A 19,340-nucleotide genomic window follows, 5' to 3' on the forward strand; every position below is an offset into this window, starting at 1 on the left:
CTAGTAGACAGGCACACCCTCATCTTCAATGTCATCTTTAACCCCTTTGTCCTGAGAAAGGAGGCTTAGCTGCCTCTTTAGTTCTTCAATTTTTCTTGTTCTAGTATCTTCATCTGTAGGGTGAGATTAACATTTCCAACAGTTTGGAAAATTTCGCTTTATAGCAGCTGAACAGAGCAGATGGTCTCTGAGATGCATTCTTTCTGATTAAGTGCTAGATCCACTTGGCTTTGTGGGATACCTTTTACTGAGGGACTCAAGTAACTGACCACTTCTTAAACCTATTAAAACTTGTACTTGTTCTATTTATGTTCCACATGGCTGAAAGAGTTCTAGTAGGATCACACCCAAGCTATACATATCTAATTTGGTGTCACGCTCAAATCCTTCCAACTCTTCAGGTTAAGTGTACATACAGACAAGTACCCACCCTGGAAGTATATGTTGGTATTCTGTTGCCATTTCTCTTGATCCAGTCCATGGTTTTTTGTTTGTTTGTTTTTTAATTTTTTAATGTGTATTTTATTTTTGAGAGAGTGCACGAGAGCAGGGGAGGGACAGAGAGAGAGGGAGACACAGAATCCAAAGCAGGCTACAGGCTCTTAGCTGTCAGCACAGAGCCCGACGTGGGGCTCGAGCCCACAAACCGTGAGATCATGACCTGAGTGGAAGTCAGATACCCAACTGACTGAGCTACCTAGGTGCCCTGGCAGTCCATGTTCTGAATGATGTCTGTATAGGCCAGACCAGAGTCTTCTATTTTTACTTGCTGATCACGGCCATGAAGAAAAATATTTCTGGACTTCAGGTGTCTGTTATGTTATGAATGTAAAATACACTTTCCACCAATTCTTGAAAAGATTTTTATTGCAACACTGGCCCTAACATAAGGATGTGTGTACATTCGCCCATGTATTCTGGCCCTGCCTGTTTCACTCAGTTATCCAGTCCTACAAAGAGAGCTCACACAGGTGGATCTAAATGTGCAACATCAGGTGACACTGCATCAGGTGATACCTGCCCCATCAAGTTTTAAGTTTTCTTCAGAAGATTCGTCGATGGATGTGAAATTCTCTTCTAAGTTGTAATCATGCATAAGTGGCAGCTGATGTTCAACAATCTGGAAGACAAGTCAGCTCTTCGAATAAAATGATTCCAATTCAATGGCATCTTTTGTGACTAAATTGGTGATATAGTTCATCAGTCTATTAGTCTGATTTTCAGTGCCAGCTTCTCCTAAGGAGTTTTCTTTTTCTGGGGTGAATTTGGCAAGGATAATGGATGATTTTTTTTTTTAATGTTTATTTATTTTTGAGAGAGAAAGAGACAGAGTGTGAGTGGGAGAGGGGCAGAGAGAGATGGAGACACAGAATCCGAGGCAGGCTCCAAGCTTGGAGCTGTCCACGCAGAGACCAGCGTGGGGCTCAAACTCCCGGACAGTGAGATTATGACATGAGCTGCAGATGGACGCCTAACCGACTGAGCCACCGAGGGGCCCCTGGATATGCTATTACTTTAATCATTTTTGACATCATGTTGATCTCTGTTGTCCTCCTGGTTAGAGATCACTTCCACAGATGGCAACTGAATAGAGATTCTATCTTGCATTTGGGCCACATGAGCATCTACTATCCAAGCAGTATGATGGCCTACAACACCTTGACTTCCTGTAGTACCTTTATGTAATCTGTTTAGTTGCACCCTTATTGAGCATATTTTGATTGCAAAATTCTGACCATCTGATTTATTCCTGAACTTGTATACTCTTCCATATCCACCTTTTCCTAAGGGGGCAAACTGTTCTAAATCATTTAAGTAATGTGAGGTTTGTTCTTCCAAGCTACTTCTCTTGATCTCATCTGGATATCAGAAATATCCTCACAGGGATCCTGAGGAATTCTTTCTTCAGCTGACCTCATTAAATGAGCAATAGCTATGGGCGCCTGGCTGCCTCAGTAGGTAAAGCACATGACTCTTGATCTTGGGGCTGTGAGTTCAAGCCCCATGTTGGGTGTAGAGATTACTTAAAAATAAAATCTTACAAAAAAAAAAAAAAAGCAGTCACTCTGTTGTGATGTAGTCTTGGTGAGCTAAACTCATCACTACAAGTGAAAGAAGACAGCAGTGCCATTTTGATAAAGGTCTGACAAAGCAATTTAAACACCTGTCTTGAACGAAGTGGATTCATGAACATGGCTCAAGTGTTCCAGTGAAGAAACAAGCAGTAATTTGGTTTGCAACTGCAAAAGGCAAAATCAGCTGTTGTAGGGTCATTTTAACACCTGGGGTTCTGCTGGAATATCAGATTCCAAACATCCCTCCTGCTGCCCCTCCCCACCCCAGCACTATGCCACTAGGTCTGGGTTCAAGCAGAGATCCAGCTCAATTCACTCAGGGGCTGCGATGAACCTCGGTGCTCTCCAACCTCCTCAGGAATTAAGGTGGCCAGGGGCTGGGAGAGGGCCACTGCAGCATTCCAAGTCCCTCACCATCATACTTGGGAGTCTGAGCCATGGGCCAGGAAGTCCATGGTAGGTGCACAGGCACAGACCCGGCTCCATTGCCCTCTGCCTCACACTCCCGGTCCCCGGAGTGGCCCCCAGCAACACGGACTGCAGCCCAGCCTGCCTGCTAACCCACTGCCACATCACTCAGCACCCCAGTATACTCTTATTTGATCATCATATTTGTGAATATACTGTTTTTCCTTTGCCACTGTAACAAATTATCCCAAAATTAGTGATTTAAAACAACACAAATTTATTCTCTTAACAGTCCTGGTATCAGAAGTCCAAAACTTGTTTTTGGTTTTTTGTTTGTTTTTGAGAGCGCAAGTGGGAAAGGGATGGCGGGAGAGGGAGTGAGAGAATCTTAATCAGGCTTCATGCCCAGTGCGGAGTGTGTCTCACAAGTGAATGATCGTGACCTGAGCCAAAATCAAGAGTCAAATGTTAACCTTAACTGAGCCACCCAGGTACCCCCCTGCAACTATGTTTAATAGGCCAAAGTGAAGCTATTAGCAGGATTGGTTCCTAAATCTGAAGGTTGTGAGTGGAGCATCTGTTTCCTTGCCTTTTTTCAGCTGCCAGTGGCTGCCTGTGTACTTTGTGGCCCCTTACTTGGTATTTAAAGCCTCTACTTTCATCATCACATCATCTTTTCTTCTATAGTCAAATCTTCCTCTGCCTCTACATTTAGGGTCTACCTGGATAATCCAGGAAAATCTCATTTCAAGATCCTTATTTGAATCAAAGTCTCTTTTGCCATATAAGATAACATTCACAGGTTCCAGGGATTAGATCCTGGATATTTTTGGAGGCCATTATTCAACCTACTAGAATGAGATTTATTCATAGCATATGTATTTGTAGTCATTCATTCTCATTACTGAATAGTATTTTATTAATTTAACCATTTTTATTATATCCAAAATTTATCCATTCTACCATTGATGGGTATTTGAGGAATTTCTAGTTCTTGGCTACTATGAATAATGCCATGGAAGACATTCTTATACATGTCTCACTTCTGTTGAATGTATACCTGGGAGTGGAGTAACTCGGTCATGGGGTATGCACATACTGGTTTTAGTATGTATTGTCAGTTTTCCAAAGTGCTTATAAGAGGGCACTATTCTAATATGTACCATTATAATGAATTACTCTAAAGGTCTAGAGGCCTGACGGTGTTAATGAATTTCTCAAAATACCTAAATTATACCAAATGAGTTATACTTGTTATTTAATATCACGCAAGAGGAAAATAAAAGGCAAAAGTATTTGTCGTTGTAGACACAGTGGTATTATGCACTCAGAGAACTGCTCCAAAGGAAAAACATGCAAGTTTTATGTAATCATAAATAGTATGTCAAATTTATAAATAGAATGCTTAATTATGGAAAACATATAGCTTACATTTTTAATTGAATTAAAATGTTTTTGTTAATAACCTTTTTTGGAAATACAAATATTTCCTCATACCCAAATGGCCACCAGGAAGAATTCTCCAGTCCAAATAGCATAGGCACTGCCTTCCACTGGCTTCACTTGGATTTTGTTTGTTTTCTTCTTCCCTGTCCCTAATAGCTTGGCCCCCTCTTTAAAAAAAAAAAAAAAAAATTAAAATTTTTATTAGAGAGAGAGAGAGAGAGTGCATGTGCATGAGCTAAGGAGAGGGGCAGAGAGAGAGAGAGAGAGAGGGAGAGGGAGAGGGAAAGAATCTTAAGCAGGTTCCACGTTGAGTGTGGATCCCATGACCCTGGGATGGGACCATGACCTGAGCCGAAATCAGGAGTTGGAAACTTGGGGCACCTGGGTGGCCCAGTTGGTTAAGTGTCAATTCGGCTCAGGTCATGATCTCACAGTCCGTGGGTTCGAACCCCACGTTGGCTCTGTCCTGACAGCTCAAAGCCTGGAGCCTGATTCAGATTTTGCATTTCCCTCTCTCTGCCCCATCCCCACTTGCGCTCTCTCTCTCTCAAAAATAAATGTTAAAAAAAAAAAAGTTTGACACTCAACTGACTGAGCCATCCAGGTGTGCCCAAACCCCTCTATTTTTTACCTTGCCCCACAGCATAGAATATCATGGGTAGGATTGGCCAGGGTGAAGAGAATGGGTACATAAATAACCTCCTTTTCACCTATCCACCTTGTAGTTAAAGCATCATCACTAATCCTTCTCCTATTTCCTCAAAATAAAACTTACTTTTAACATATATACTTAGATTTGCTGTTTCCTATAAAAGATGTAAGTGAAAAGAGAAAAGTAGGGAAGCAAAAGAGGTAACTTTTAACTTACAATCAATCTTTTCCAGAAACCAATCAAATAAGTAGTACCTTAGAATTCCTTAATTTGTCAGAATTTAGGATTCTCAGTCTCAATGTTACTGACATTTTGGGTCAGTTGATTCTTTGTTGTGAGAGGCTATCTATCCTGTGCATTGTGGGCAGTTTAGCAGCATCCCTGGCTTAGATGTACTGGGTGCCAGTAGCACACCCCCCACACACATTGTGACAACCCAAAATGCCTCCAGACATTGCCAGATGTCCTGGGAGGGGTACAAAATCACCCTCTGTTGAAAACCACTGCCTTAGAGATCTAAGTTTTTATTTTTAAAATAGGGTACCAGGGAAAGACTGGAATTGAACCTCTGTTTGGAAGCAACATGTGGTCTAAGTTGAAAAAGACAAAAAGAAACAAGGTAATTTGGAGATTATAGGCCCAGGATTAAAATATATTTTGAGGCGGGCACCCGGGTGGCTTAGTCAGTTAAGCGTCCTTCTCTTGATTTGATCCCAGGCACCCAGCCTGCTTGGGGTTCTCACTCCCTCGCTCTCTGCCCCTCCCCCACTTGTGCACTTGTACTTCCCTCTGTGCAGAAAGTAAAATCTTAAAGGGGGCTCTTGACCTCACATCTGCTGATACCTTCCCTCTAGAACTCTAGTCCAGCTCTTCACCCAGAGATCGTAGCCACACCCAGTTTAAGATAGATCAGGTATACTATCTCATTACTATGTATATCTTTTAACAAGTATATTTTTAAGTTGCTTTTATTGTAGTTAAATATAAATATAAAATTTACCATTTTTAAGTATTCGGTTCAGTGACATTAAGTACATTGATATTGTTGTGCAACCATCACCACTATCTCCAGAACATTTTCATTATCTCACACTGAAATACTGTATCCATTAAATAGTAATTTCCCATTCTTCTCTCCCTGTAGCCACAGGTAACCACAGTTCTGCTTTCTATTTCTGAATTCAACAATTCTAGGTACTTCACAGAAGTGGAATCATAAAGTATTTGCCCTTTTGTATCTGACTTACTTCACTTAGCTTGGAAGGTTCATCCATGTTATAATATGTATCAGAACTTCATTCCTTTTTACAGCTGGATAATATTCCATTGTATGTATACATCACATTTTGTTTACTCATTGACTGATGAATGGGTAGCTTGTACCTTTTGGCTATTGTGAATAATGCTGCTAGGGACATAGGTGTACAAACATCTGTTCCCTAAGAAGCATTTTTTTTTTTTTGAGTGTACAGAACTATATAGTGAGAATTGAAACAAGGGAAGAAGTATAGTATAAATGCATATACAACAACAATTTATAATATATGATAAATATTACATGACTGAAGGGGACACTTGTACTAGATCTTACGTGAATTATTCCATTTTCTCATCACTTCTGTGAGGTGTAGGTATTGAGAGTCAAGGGTGGCAGGCTGGTAACACAGGTGTAGCATTAAAAGTAATAGATATGGGTGCCTGGGTGGCTCAGACAGTTAAGTGTCTGACTTTGGCTTGGGTCATGATCTCACAGCTTGTGAGTTCGAGCCCCGTGTCGGGCTCTGTGCTGACAGCTCAGAGCCTGGAGCCTGCTTCAGATTCTGTGTCTCCCTTTCTCTCTGCCTCTCCCTCGCCTGTGGTCTGTCTCTCAAAATAAATAAACATGTAAAAAAAAATTAGGTAATATGATAATATCTAGCAAGTGGAGGCATCAGGATTTGAACCCCAGGGAGCCTGGGTGGCTCAGTCTGTTATGCCTCTGACTTCTGCTCAGATCATGATCTCATGGCTCGTGGGTTCAAGCCCCATGTCTGACTCTGTGCTGACAGTTCAGAGCCTGGAGCCTGCTTTGGATTCTGTGCCTCCTTCTCTCTCTCTGTCCCTCCCCTGCTCATGCACTGTCTCTCTCTCTCCTGCCACCACCCCCCCCAAAACAAACATTTCAGAAGATTTAAAAAAAAGAATCTAAGTAGTTCTAAAGACTATGTTTCTTCCACTAGATCATTCTGCTTTCTCTCCAAAAGTACTCTGGGAATACTGGGATGAATCTTTATATCTTTATTTGAAGTCATTAAAAAAATTATAAGCCTTCCCGAGGATAGCGAAATTGCATGCTATTGCAAGATAATTACAGAGCTCACTCTAAGGAAGCAGAGGTAATGTCTGGTTTTGGGTTTCCTCTTTCTGCCCACTATTGTCTAAATGATTCAGTGTTATGCAGAATATGAAATATTGTTAAACTATTTCAGAAAGTTGGTTTATTGTGTTGGTTTTATATAAGACTTTTCTTCTGATCAAAATACTTCCAAGACTATAGGAAAATATAACCTGGAATCAGTTTTCTAGAATTTCATCTTATCCAAATGTTGCAGAATTTTGGAATTCTTCGGAGTAAGCTCCCGACCAAGGCCAAATTTAAGAATTTAATTACAAGGCCCCTATTTGTTTATATCCCAATAACAAGCTTACTATTATGCAAGTGGACATAAAATCTAGTAATTGTGGACCATTATTTAGAATTTTGAAGTTAAGGATGTGTTTTTTAATGGTACAGATAAATCAACAGCTATTAATATATGAAGACAAGGCTTGGGGAGAGTGCTGCCTCCACCTTTAATGTTGGAATTATTTTACAGTATTCTAGTCATGCTGTTTTGGAGGCTGGGCAACTATAAGCCTCACTTCACAGCCTATTGTTCCCACCTGAATCTTGCTGTAGCCTCCTAACTGGCCTTGGCTGCCAGTCCCTCCTTGTTATGATCCCTCCTTCACATTGCTAACAGTGTTGTGTCTCTAAAACACAAATAGGACTATGAGACTCCTCTGCTCCGTGATGATAGTGTTAAGTCCAAACTCCTCTAAGCATTACATAAAGTATCTTTCATAACATGATTCAACTTTTTCTACATTTTCTCAATTGCACTGAAACATGGGCAGTATAATGCCATCTCTTGTACACTTTATTACCTTTGCATGTGCTTCTTCCCCACCCTGGATTGACCTTTTCTTCGCTTCACCTGGCAAGTTTCTAACCATACAGCAAGACACAGCTTAAATTTTAGCTCCAATGTAAAGTTCTCCCTAATTCCTCAGTGCATAGTTACTCTTTGTCTGGCTATCTACGCCTGTGATACATATTTCTATTTTCAAATCCATAATACCATACTATAATTTGTTTGTTTACAAATTATTTGCATTACAGTGAGACCTGCCAGAGAACAGGGACCATATCATCATTATTTCAACATCCCTGGCAACTGATATAGTAAAGTATTTTAGTTGAACTTGTAAATATCTGCTGTGGTCAGCCCTCATTTCACCTGATGCTCTATACCATTTGCTCCTGGAGCTATCATACAATATACAGGCATTCAATAAATATCTGATGATGATGGTCATGGAAAAGAAAAGAAATTATTACATTTCATGTGCCATGTTTAAAAAGAGAGGACTTTTTCTCCTGAGAGAAAACCTTTCAGGAATATGGTATTTCAGTACCTAAAAGGTTGAAATTATCAGAAAACCTCCCCTGCCAACACCCACTCCAGGCATAGCACATTCTCTGGTCCTAGGAGTATAGGATAACAAAATGTTATACTACAAAATTAACCAGAAAAACAGAAGGCAATCAAGGGATTTCAAGCAAACAGTGATTAAATACAGGGAATTAGATAATACAATTATAGGAAGAACTGGAAGAACCAAAAGGAAAGGCAGACGATATTGCCCAGGAACGAGGAACTAGGAGAACTCTCTCAGAGCCTCCACTCATCTGCCGACTGACTCGTGCAGGAGCCTCATTACCGCATAGGAAGTCACTTAAAACTCAGCAGCTGAAAACAACAATCATTATTTCTCACAGTTCTGTGAATTTGCTGGGCTTAGCTGAGTGGTTGCTTCACATACTGTTGTCTGAGGCCACAGTCATCGGAGGGCACAACTGGAACGAAATGTCCAAGGTAACGCACCCACCCGGCTGGTGGTTGGTACCATCGGGTGGGCTCTCAGCTGGAATGGTCAGTTGCAATGCCTTGATTCTCCATGTGGCTTGAACTTCTTAGAGTATGGTGGGATTCTAAGAAGGAGTGTTTCCAGAGTGTTCCCAAGGGAAGGAAGCGGAAACTGCAGGTCCTCTTAAGCCTTGGGCTCAGAAGTCCCAGAACATTACTGCCACCACATTCTATTGGTCAGAGCTATTTCAGGGAGAGGATACAGGTATCTCTCGCTTTTCAAAAGTTCAAGTTACACCACTCACTTTTACGAAAGACCTGCATTAGTACCTGTTTTCGCTTACCAAAAGAAATTTGAAGAGGAGTTTTGCTTTTATGAACAAAGGTGGAAAGGGAAAATAGCATTCAGCGTTTGTTTGGCAGAGAGAACCTTATAGAGGCAGCACGCACGCCTAGCGGCAGAGTAGAATCGCTAACTCCTTCCCAGGGAACTACACTCAGCCTCTCAGCATTAACACCATAGCTTTGAACTGAGGCTGTGGGCATCTTTGCTTTATCCTCATTTATTTTGTGTATCTGTTAGCAAGATGTGTCCTAACGTGTCAGAAAAGCCTAAGGGAGGTTATTTTTTGAGTCTGGGAATGCTCAAAAATTTTTTCATACAAATGAGTAGTAATTGCTTCTTTGCCTCATGCCATTTCAGTTCAAAAGTTTTCATGCTCTACTTTCGGATAGTGGGGGAGAATACAGGAGGAGGATGTAGAAGCATCCAGAAGGAGGATGAAATGTTGGGAGTGGGAGCTGTCTTTAGAGACTAGCTGTCACACTTGTCTTTGCACATGCTTGTTCTTTGCTCCGACATGCTTTTTTATTGTTTCCTGTCAACTATTCAAACTGAAAAATCCAGCTTACATTTCACCCTACATCTAGAGCCTTCCCTGATACCCTCAAGTACAGTCAATAGCCCTTTATTTCCTTCATGTAATCTGTGCCTGTGGTACATATTTCTGTTTTTGTATCTATCGTTCCTTATTATGATTTGTTTGCATATTTTTCTGTGAGAGTATCTAGGGGACAGTAATCATATCATCATCATCATCCGTATCTCTAGTAACTGTCGTAGTAAAGGTTTTTGCAGTTGAACTTCTAAGTATCTGCTTGTGGTCAGTACTAATTTAGTCTGGTGTTCTCCACCATCCTGTTCTTGGAGCTTCAATGTGGGGAGATACTCGGTGAATATCCAATGGTGATAATAATGGAAAGGAAGAAAAATTGCCTTTTAAATATTCTGTTTAGGAAGAAAGGATCATGTATGAGTCACTTAATAAAAATTTTCAGGACAATTGGTATTTTAGTCCTGTCAGTTCTGTCAGCACAGAGCCTGATGCGAGGCTCAAACTTGTGGACCTTGAGATCATGACCTGAGCCAAAGTCAGAAGCTTAACCAACTGAGCCACCCAGGTGCCCCTAGTCCTGAAAGTTTTAAACTTATCTAGAAAAATAATTTTCCCAGCATAGCACATTCTCTGGTTCCGGGAACATCAGATAAAATGTTATGCTACATAGTTAATCAGAAAATGGAAGCTATTTAAGATATTTTAAGTGAGGAGGGTTTTAACACAGGAAATTAGGTAACAAAATTGTTGGAAAGGCTGGAGACGCTAACGGAGGTCAAGTTACCCAGTCATGAGGAACTACAGGAAGCTGCTTCTTCCCCTGGAGCCTACAGTTGTTTGCAGAATTCAACTCCTGCAAGACCCCATTACTGCCCATGACTTAAGGAAGTTGTGCTCCCTGCCCCATGCTGTTGATGCAAACTACCAGATGCCCATGTTTAGCTGCTACCCAGGTGTCCCAGGAACTGACTGTATGACAAGAGGGTGCAGCTCAGTTGGTGCCACCACTGCCTGAGCTAGAAGAGTGTTTCTTTCTTCCTTCCTTTAGCTTTCCAGTCTCTTGCACATGCCCACTGTTGACTGAATCCTGAACAGGATTCCTGCTGGCTAGGGAGGCCAAGGAAATTCCTGGGTTTCCCAGCCCCTGCAATACAATAAATTGTGGGGATGATGCTGAACACATCACGATATCTAGAACATGGCATTAGAAACTTGGCTTACAAAAGGAATATAGTGATCATAGCACTCACGATAGTTCTACCCAGATGGAGTTTTAGAATAGAAGAGTTTTAGTCAGGGGCGCCTGGGTGGCTCAGTCGGTTAAGCGTCCGGCTTCAGCTCGGGTCACAATCTCGCTGTCCGTGAGTTCGAGCCCCGCGTCAGGCTCTGGGCTGATGGCTCAGAGCCTGGAGCCTGCTTCAGATTCTGTGTCCCCCCCTCTCTCTGCCCCTCCCCCATTCATGCTCTGTCTCTCTTTGTCCCAAAAATAAATAAACGTTAAAAAAAAAAACTTTTAAAAAAAGAAGAGTTTTAGTCTTATGCTTTTAAACATTTGATAAAATAAATAAGAGGGTTTTTTGAACCAATGTCTAGAATTGCAGTACTCGTAATCTTAGGTAACTTTCAGCCTTGGTTTTCTCACTAATAAATTAGAAAAGCTTTCTGACTTAGCAGTCTTTCACAGGCACAGTGGTAGTAGGATCTTTAAACCTATTAGAGAAAAAATCATGTATGTGTACATATAAATATGTATGTATAAAATGTTTTGGTACATACACACACACATAATGTGACAAAGAGATACTGTCTGAGAAAATGAAAATTTATTTTTGCCACCCAGTGATTATGTAGGACTTTGGTAGAGTACTGGCCAAAAGTTGAAATATAGCTCCACTAATGTTTATTGGGCATTGGCACTGAGCTTGGCACTAGGAATACGAAGATGCATATTACACATTCCAATTCAGTAAGTGTTTAGTAAATATATTTCTGCTGGATATTTAGGTCTTGGGTCTACTAAGATGAACAAGACCAGACTTTTTCCACAGAGGCATTCAAAGACTGATAAGCAAATGATTGCAAAATTGTGGTAAGTGTGTTGATAAGAAATTTAAAGTATAACCAAAAACAATTAAATGGTAAAATTTTTAAATTTAAGTGACGAGTAAAAAATCTTGGCATTTACTTAAAATTACTCAAGAAGATGCCATGTTTAGGGGAAAAAATACTGGCTCTGAAATGACACCATCTCAGGCAGTTAGAATTGAGGGTATTTAGTCTTGAGATGCATGTAAAATGCTCACTTTGGGAAATACTGAAAAGTATTTTCTTTAAAGTCATATAATCCCACCACAAAGATGGCCACTGGGAACATTTTGATGTATTCCTTTTTTTTTTTTTTTTTTTAACGTTTATTTATTTTTGAGACAGAGAGAGACACAGCATGAACGGGGGAGGGGCAGAGAGAGAGGGAGACACAGAATCCGAAACAGGCTCCAGGCTCTGAGCTGTCAGCACAGAGCCCAACGCGGGGCTCGAACTCACGGACCGTGAGATCGTGACCTGAGCTGAAGTCGGACGCTTAACTGACCGAGCCACCCAGGCGCCCCTGATGTATTCCTTTCTAATCCAAGGGTATTTTTCTTAAAATAATGGAAATGAAACCAAAAATAGAGGCTAATAGGTTCACAAGGCATGATAGATTGCATGTAAATTAGAAGGCAAGAAAGAGAGAGAGAGAGAGAGAGACAGAGAGAGAGAGAGAGAGAGAGAGAGAGAGAGAGAGAGAGAGAGAGAGAAAGAGAGAAGGATCTATTTGGGCCAGGTATTTCAAACTTCAAAATACACACCTGAACTTGGTATCTTCTTCCCTACGCTTGTACTTGCCCTTTTTAGGAATGGCATCACCATCTATCCAGTAATGAAGGCAAATACATCCAACTACTCTCAGAGTAATCCTTCTAAAACAGTCTAATTTTATTGTTCCTTTGCTTGAAATCTTTCAATAACTCCCCATAGATTTTGGGATCAAGTGTCATTTTCTTATTTCACTATTTATAGCCCTTCACCATCTAGCTCCCACCCATCCTACTAGCTTGACCTGCCTTCTTGCTACCTATATAGTTCTCCACATTAGCCATGTTAAAAAATTTGTAGTTCCACAAAGGTATAGCAGTGTTCTCCAATCATCTTTGTCTTTCTACATGCTCTTTTCTCTCTAGAAGACCATCATATACCCCCATCTTTTCCTCTGTTGCTTCTCAAAAACTCAAGGGTTGCCTTTCAGGATGCTGCAATCTATTCTGTTCCCCCAATGCACCAGGCACATATCTCTAATATAGCATTTGTCTCACTGTCCTCAAATTATTGGTGTTTTTATCTCTTATTCAATTCAACCAAGAGCTTCTTGAGGACAGGGACTATATCTTGATGATCTTGAGAGTCCTGCTTCTATCACAGTACCCAACATATAGTAGGTGTTATAAACATTGGTTGAAGGAATTTATGTAAATTGGTAGATAAAAGGGCTGGTGGGTTTTTTAATTAATACTCTTCAGGAACTACATTTAGAAATTGTAGCAAATATTGTTAGTTGCTTACATAATAGCCACCTTCACCCCCCCTTTTTTTCTTTTCTTTTTTTTTTATAATTTATATCCAAATTAGTTAGCATATAGTGCAACAATGATTTCAGGAGTGGATTCCTTAGTGTCCCTTACCCATTTAGCCCATCGCCCCTCCCACACCCCCTCCAGTAACCCTCTTTTTGTTCTCCATATTTATGAGTCTGTTATGTTTTGTTCCACTCCCTGTCTTTCTATTATTTTTGTTTCCCTTCCCATATGTTCATCTGTTTTGTCTCTTAAAGTCCTCATATGAGTGAAGTCATATGATTTTTGTCTTTCTCTGACTGACTAATTTCACTTAGCATAATACCCTCCAGTTCCATCCACATAGTTGCAAATGGCAAGATTTCATTCTTTTTGATTGCCAAGTAATGCTCCATTGTGTGTGTATATGTATGTGTGTGTGTGTGTGTGTGTGTGTGTGTATACATACACATACCACATCTTCTTTATCTATTCATCCATCGATGGACATTTGGGCTCTTTCCATACTTTGGCTATTGTTGATAGTGCTGCTATAAACATTGGGGTGTATGTGTCCCTTTGAAACAGCAGACCTGTATCCCTTGGATAAATGCCTAGTAGTGCAATTGCGGGGGCGTAGGGTAGTTCTATTTTTAGTTTTTTGAGGAACCTCCATACTGTTTTCCAGAGTGGCTGCACCAGCTTGCACTCCCATCTTCCCTTTTTTATTATCAAAACTCAAGTTTCAGTGTGGCAGTGTACCCCAGGGCATGTATCTTGATAGGTCCAAGGCAGTCATGGCATCCCTATCCCTCTTTGCCAATAATACGTTTCGGTTGCCTATGATAGGGCATAGAGGGAAACTACGGAGGCTTCAGGGAGAGGTCTTGTTACTTTCTCTTCTCCCTTCCTGCTATGTTTACAGTTCTGTGAGGGATGTGAAGCCTGGAGTTGGGGCAACTATCCTGTAATCTTAAGGCAGCAGGCTTGAGGACAAAAAATAAAATACTGATAACTGTGGATGGGGAAAGACAGAGTCTGAGTCTTTGATGAGATAACTGAGCCACACCAATCCTAAATTGCCTATCACATCAAACTTCCTTTTATGTAAGATAATTAAAATGGTTCCATTGTTTAGGCCACTGAATGATTGAATGGTGGCCCCAAAAAGATGTCTATGTCCTAACCCCCAGAACCTATGAATATGACCTTATTTAATGACATAATTAAATTAAGTGTCTTGAGCTAAGATCATCTTGGATTATCTGAGTGAGCCCTTAATCCAGTGATGAGTGTCCTCATAAAAGACACACAGAGGAGAGATGCACAGAGAAGAGGAGAAAATAGAAGTGCTGGAGAAGGCAATGTGAACACAGAGGCAGAGATTGGAATTATTCAGTGACAATCCAAGGAACGCCTGGAGCCACCAGAAAGAAGCTGGAAGAGGTAAAGCGTTCTCTTCTAGAGCCTCTGGAGGGAGAATGACTCTGCTGACACATTGATTTTGGGCTTTTGACCTCCAGAACTGTGAGAAAATTAGTTTCTGTTGTTTTAAGCCATCCAGTTTGTGATAATTTGTTATGGCTGCCTCAGGAAATAATATAAAACTGTAAGTCAATTCTCTGTTGCAGCCAAGGAGATCTTAATTAATATAACGATTATTATTTTTTTTTAAATTTTTTTTTTCAACGTTTATTTATTTTTGGGACAGAGAGAGACAGAGCATGAACGGGGGAGGGGCAGAGAGAGAGGGAGACACAGAATCGGAAACAGGCTCCAGGCTCTGAGCCGTCAGCCCAGAGCCTGACGCGGGGCTCGAACTCACGGACCGTGAGATCCTGACCTGGCTGAAGTCGGACGCTTAACCGACTGCGCCACCCAGGCGCCCCTATAACGATTATTTTTAAGTTCAAAGTAAACATATGAAAAAAAGTATTGGTAATAATTCAGGAAGAGATCCTGGAGTCCCTGAAAATTCTTTCCATAGGATTTCAAACCAAGGTTGATACTAATCTTGTCAAATCTGGGAATTAAACATATCTCTGACTCCACTTCAACTTCACCCTACATCACTCTGCTTCAGGGACTAATGGCTGGTAGCAGAGATGAAAGTTATACCCTCCTAAGAGGATTTTTTTTTTTTTTTTTTTAGAAACCTTATTTTCCGTCAACCTTATTACATTTTGTTTGCCTTTGTGAAAGAGCAAGACCGCTCAGTGGTTGTTCCTACCCATTCAGGGGTCTGAGTGGTAGGAGCTGCAGACCAGTCTTCAGTGGCAGGCTGAACACTTCAGTCTTCAGTACAGAACTGCTGAATAGGCACAGAGGGCACCTGCCTACTTCCAGACCAGTCTGTGACTTCAGGTTGAATAGTAGTGAACTCAGGAGCTGGAACAGTCCATTCACCCAGAAATTCTTCCTTGGTCACAGCCTTTTTCAGCGGTGGCCTGCACCACCACATGTCTTCAAAATCTCTGTAGAAGTAGAGATCAGGCATGACCTCCCATGGGCATTCACAGGAAATGGCGTCAGGCATGCACTGAACTTCCCGGGCCAGCATCCACCACACCAGACCCACTGAGTGAGTTCCCTTGTTGTTGCAATGGATGGCATGGCAATGTCCACACAGTGCAGAGGAGAGTCTGCATGGACCCTCCCTGGGTAGTGTGGAAAAGACCCTTTTTTGAGGGGGGTGGCGTGCAAGTGAGCAAGGGGTGGGGGGGGGGTTGGGGGAGAAGCGGGGCTCACACAAAGCAGGGCTCAAGCTTACCCAAAATGGGATTCATGCTCACCCGATGTGGGGCTCAAGCTCACCTGAAGTGGGACTTGTGCTCACCTGAAGCAGGGCTTGAGCTCACCCAGTGTGGGACTCGAACTCATGAACTGTGAGATCATGACCTGAGCCAAAGTCAGATGCTTAACGACTGAGCCACCCAGGCACCCTCGTGGAAAAGGTCCTTAAGACCATTTTTGATGAAGTTAGATTCATCCCTGGTCCAGCTCAATATGGGAATTTTTTTGTTCCTGTTTTTAAATATAAGCAAAAGAGATTGGGATTTGAGGTAGCTTCAAAAGTATGCACAATTTGGAACAGAAGGACAACATGTAAACATTTAAAAGTCAGGAAAAGAATAAAAAGAAAATCAAGACCAGGATACATTGGAATGAAATATGCAAACTATCATGTCCTACATAATTAGAGTTAAGTCTCAAAATTAAAATTATTAGGGATCAAAGCAAAAAGAGTTAACCATTATGTGATCCATGTTGTCCTTAAGGAAAAACATATTAGTTTCAAGAAAAGGAAAGCTTTGCTTTTCTTGGCAGTTTTTCTTTAAGAACTTACCATGTAGGTTTCAATTTAAATATCACTTCCTCCAAGAAGAGTTTCCTAATGACATCTTCCCTCCAAATTAGGTACCAGTACTATGTGCTTACCATTGTATCACTCATAAGATCCTTACAAGACTACTAAGTTCTTTGAGCAGAACGACTGATTAGCTTACCCCATTGCAATATCCAGGGGTTTTTTGGAGGGGTGGTAAGTGGGTTAATAAGACTTCATGGTGGGGGGGCGGGGAGGGCGGGCGAGTGTAGTTCCCATTCTAACAGTGCATTGAGTTATGATCCAAGCTGTGAGTAGGACCAGAGTTTTCCTTAGAAAATAGCTTGGAGTATGTTCTAAGACATGAAACAGTTAACAGTTTAAAGCCTGTTTAAAATTATTTTGCCCTACAAAATGTTCACTGTGAACATAGCAGCTGTCCTTTGAAGTCATAGAACACTGTTAGTAATGACACATGGAACATGGATTTAAGCAGCACAGCCTCCTGTTGAATACTTTGAGATGAACCAGGTGAACCTGAACCCACTTATCAATCTTAGTCTCATTTAAAGCAGGACAACCAGGCAGTATGTGTCTCCTAAAGTGATTGATGCGAGGCTAACAACACTACTTATGAAGTATTCTTGCCCTCCAAGAAAGTGGAATCTGCAAGTTTCTAAAGCTAACTTCCATTATAGGAAATAGAGGAGATAAAGGAACACAAGGAAGCAAAAAGACAAATCCAGAATATGGTAAATTCAGTAGGACAACTGGTCTCTGTAATCAAGTCAATGGCATCAAAAAGGGGTAAGGGAGAAGAGACTGCTCTGGATTAAAAGAGGCTTAAGAAACAACCACATGCAACTGGTTTAAAAATCTTGTCTCAACAAACCAATTATAAAAAGATAATTTTGACACAATTAGGAAAATCTCAATAAGGTCTGGGTATTAGATGATACTAAAGAATTATTGTAAGTTTGGTTACATGAGTTTCTCAGTTTGGGTTCTCCCAGACCCAGAGATAAAGATTCAAATGCAAGAAGTATAGTTGAGAAGGGATCCTAGGAGACACTGGAAGAGAAGGAGGAAGTGAAATGAGGAAGGAATAGAAGCCAATAAAAGCTGCACTATTTAGCAACCTAACCATTGTGGGCAAGTGGAATTTAATCTCACTAATATACTTTGGGAAATAGTGTGAAATATACCTCAGAGCTAATTCCCACCCGCAGGCCAAGGGACCTGAGTTACTTACATACCAACTCCCATCAGGCATTGATTCAGCTGTGCCCATGGGAGAGGAAGGCAGAGTGGGCTCTCCAGGGGCCAGAGAAAGCCCTCAGACAAAGAATACACTCTGAAATGATAAGAGCCAAAGTGATATGGGAAAAAGCACCAATACCATTTGCTACAGTGTGACAATAGTGTGGTGGTAATGTAAAAACATGACCTTTCTTAAAAATGTATACTGAAATATGTGAGGGTGAAATGTCTGAGATTTGCCTTAAAATACTTCAACAATAAAAAACAGACGAGGGGTACCTGTTTGGCTTACTCGGTAGAGCATGGGACTCTTGATCTTGGGGGTCATAAATTCAAGCCCACGTTGGGTGTAGAGATTACTTAAAAATAAAATCTTTAGGGGCGCTGGAGGGGGCTCAGTTGATTAAGTGTCCAACTCTTGATTTCTGCTCAGGTCATGATCTCATCATTTGTGAGATGATCAAACCCTGCATCAGGCTCTGTGTTGACAGTGTTGAATCCCTGCTTGGGATTCTCTCTCTCTGTGTCTCTCTCTGCCCCTCCCTCACTTGTGCTCTCATCTTTCTCAAAATAAATAAATAAGCTTTAAAAAATAAAAAATAAAAAATAAATAAAATCTTTAAAAATAAATTTAAAATGTAAAAAGGACAGATGAAATAAATATGGTAAAATGATAATTATTTACATCAGTCATGGGTATGTGGAAGTTAACTATGCTAACCTCTCTACTTCTGTGTGTATGAGAATTTTTTGCAATAAAAATATTTCTAAGGTACATCTAAGTAATGAAAATATGTCAGCTGGGCTGCCTGTAGTAATTGGATATAAATTATTTCATTTAGAGAACATCTGACAAAGGTAATATTTTTAGTTTTAAAATAGTTTACCTTAAGCTATTCTTTCTACCTATATGTTTGGCCTAAAAGGTTTTCACAGTAGTACAAGCTGGCTGGGATCTGAGAGCTACCTTTGATTGCTCTTTTGAGATGGAGTCAGTCAGTCAGTGAACTGGACCAAACACATTTTACAGATGGTCCAGCAGCCCAGGGCTGCTGTGGCTTCACTAGGCTGGTGTGTTAGGAGTCCCCCACCCTCTGTAACTGGGTTTTCTCACATCTGTGAGGCACTTCCTTTTCTTAGTTGACAACACAAATCTACCTGCTTACACATAAAAGGAAACCTAATACCGGTCCAACAACTGAACCCTTTGGTTCTCCTTGCCTTCGTTGACACTCTTGGATTTAGACTCTTCTTGTCTTCCTGGACTTCTGACACTCATGCGCATGGATCTGATCATAGACTATTCAAACAATATTGGGTCAACAAGTCACTGAGCTTCAAAGTTTGCTTGCCTACATCAGGACTATGCACTGTGCCCAACTACTTCATTATTTTAGACTTGTCCCTTTTACATGCTCCACAATACCACTTGGCATTGTTTTATAATTCTTTGTTAATATCTGTTATGTTAATTCATTGAGACAGGATTATAGTAGATGGCATTTTTTTGCAGGTGACA

The 19,340-nt window shown here is 40.9% G+C and overlaps 3 pseudogenes; all 3 read right to left on the reverse strand.

Moving 5' to 3' along the window:
* LOC109491383 lies at positions 1-481 on the reverse strand (annotated as a pseudogene).
* A 216-nt stretch (positions 482-697) lies between these two features.
* Positions 698-1,279, reverse strand: LOC101081064 (annotated as a pseudogene).
* A 14,046-nt stretch (positions 1,280-15,325) lies between these two features.
* LOC109503017 lies at positions 15,326-19,106 on the reverse strand (annotated as a pseudogene).
* Between the last annotated feature and the right edge of the window lie 234 nt (positions 19,107-19,340).

This window comes from Felis catus, chromosome C1, assembly GCF_018350175.1.
Source record: "Felis catus isolate Fca126 chromosome C1, F.catus_Fca126_mat1.0, whole genome shotgun sequence".
Classification (NCBI taxonomy): Eukaryota; Metazoa; Chordata; class Mammalia; order Carnivora; family Felidae; genus Felis; species Felis catus.